Source organism: Coenobita brevimanus, chromosome 71, assembly GCF_032717465.1.
Source record: "Coenobita brevimanus isolate Jiangsu-jjx chromosome 71, ASM3271746v2, whole genome shotgun sequence".
In the NCBI taxonomy this organism is placed as follows: domain Eukaryota; kingdom Metazoa; phylum Arthropoda; class Malacostraca; order Decapoda; family Coenobitidae; genus Coenobita; species Coenobita brevimanus.
In genome coordinates, this window is record NC_137024.1 from 15,621,341 (window position 1) to 15,623,756 (window position 2,416).

Consider the following 2,416-nt stretch of genomic DNA (forward strand, 5'->3'; position numbering starts at 1 on the left):
TCTCCTCACTGTTCTGTCACAATTGCCGCTCATTTCTTTCACTGACCTGGGGCTCTTAAAATTCTTTCAGCCCGTCTCGTCATTCCATTCACCAGCATATCACACTGAGTCAACATCTTTCTCAACAGCCATCGTTTCAAATAGACATCGCCGTTTGCTGAGAGTAACATTTTCATAGTACAGTATCCATTAGAGTATTCATTCATTCATTGCCAGACGCCATGTATCCCAGACGGGGTGGCCAAGGGCTTAGAGTTAATTGTTTTACAGGGAGGGGCACTAATCCTCCACCAACCCCACTTGACGCGTAGGGATGCCAACAGCATCTGGTGTTCCCAGGAGGTCACCCATCCAAGTACTAACCAGACCCAACGTTGCTTAACTTCGCTGATCGGACGGGAAGCGGTGTACTCAACGTGGTATGGCCGTTGGCATTAGATTATGAGTTTATCAAATATATATTTGAAAAGGAAAGTACACAATTAAAGTTTGCATTTTTTCTTCTGCATTTATACACCGGTACTATTGCTAAAGGGGATCAGAAGGATACATCTGGCACCGACAATTCAAAAAGAGTCTCCTAAACTAAGTACAACACAGCCGTAGTCTTACGTGGGAAGAAAGTTTATTAACTATTTCTTTACATTAACTTTAAGATTTTCGTCCTTCTTTAAATGATGTCACGTACTTCAGTGACCGGAGATGACAGTGCTACAGTGTGATATCCTTTCCAGGGCACTTTTTCACTACTAGCATCGTATTAAGAGGTAGCTTCTCATTGCCCCTCGATAGTATCTTGATAGAAATGCTTCTTTGAGATAGTTTTCAAGTAAAAAGGAAATACTGATGATAATAATGACGCCATTACCTGACCCCTCGAATTGGAAAAGTCTTTCCAAAGCTGAATAAAATTATGTGGAGCTACAAAGAGTGAATTACCTTCCTGTCGTTAAAGAGAGAAAAAAGGACTGTTATCTCAGACAAAAATAAAGTCCAATGACCATGTACATTATATTATTGCTACGGCTACGACTGATTATTCAGGACAGGAGAGACCGTTGGTGAGGGAAGGGAATAAGTATGTAGAAGCTGCCCCTTGGACGACGAATGACCGCCACCACGAGTGAATAATTTCAAACAAATAATCACTACATTGGGGTGGGAAAGGGTGGGGTGTTAGACAGACCCACCCAGCAAAGCTAATACCCATGCTCGACGCCCGGTAGCACAACTTTTTTTTTTTTTTTTTGTTACTTCCCCTACGACGTTAACTTATTGAGAAAAAAGAAAAAAATATATATATATATATATATATATATATATATATATATATATATATATATATATATATATATATTGCTGGCGATAATATAAAATTTAAAAGAAATCTAATTACATCGAACCCATCCAGTTTTAAGTCTGCAAACATACGTACGGTAATCGTACGAGAGGACCAACCTTGACGTGAAACCAGTGGACCACAGGAAACCGACAACTTCATCAGGGCGACACCAGAGATCTTTTGTCATGTTGGAGGAGTCTGTGTTGTGACACTGAGGTACCTGAGGTTAGTCAGTGTGTTGTTCTGTGTTTAGAGGGGGAGGTGGGGGAGTTGGCTGCATTGCAGTGTGGGTATAGTGGATTCTTGAGGAGTTCTATGTGTGGCTGGTATTGTAGCAGGGAAGAGTGAGGGTCACATCTTAGTCTAAGTGCCCTGGTGTCTCTCTGGGTAGCGTAGGATCTGAGGGATGGATGTCTGGGTGGTGGTTCATGAAGGATGTATGGTAGTTTGGTGAGAGGTTTGAATGGTTATGGTGGCTGTGTGTTTTGGAGACTTATCGGGTTTGTGTTACTGAATTTAATTGGCGGGTGGAGGAATGAGGTTATTACTGAGGAATTCTGCATCATACGTGTGTGTGTGTGTGTGTGTGTGTGTGTGTGTGTGTGTGTGTGTGTGTGTGTGTGTGTGTGTGTGTGGTGTGGGATCATGCAATATAGAATTACATGGACGGAATGAATCCTGAGCTGATAGAATGAACTGTGTCCGTCTTACACCTCTTTGATCTTTTACCAAAATAAAGTAAGATGTTCTTTAATTTCGGCCAAATCATTAATCATGAATGCCTTCAACACTTCTCACTCCGTGGATTTCTCTTGAGTATAATCACCTGACATCAACCGAAATCCAATGCTAAGTAGCTCTTCTGTAGTAAAAATGTTAATTGCTGAACTCATTTACTTGCATTCTTCCGTTTTCTCATTCCCATGGCTGGGCGGGAACGGTGACCTGCCATGCAACTCACTGTCCGCGATAATGTCCACCAGCTGAATCTCTTTACGCAGTGTTTTATTATTTTTTTCTCATAATAACGTTAGCTTTCTTTGGTGACAAGAGTTGCAGCCAGTCTTAAACTTG

General features: G+C 41.4%; 1 non-coding gene across 1 annotated transcript; it reads right to left on the reverse strand.

The window, feature by feature from the left end:
* Positions 1-314: 314 nt before the first annotated feature.
* LOC145406958 (5S ribosomal RNA) lies at positions 315-433 on the reverse strand. Its single transcript, XR_013898625.1, has one exon. It is a non-coding gene; the product is annotated as a 5S ribosomal RNA (ribosomal RNA).
* Positions 434-2,416: the final 1,983 nt, after the last annotated feature.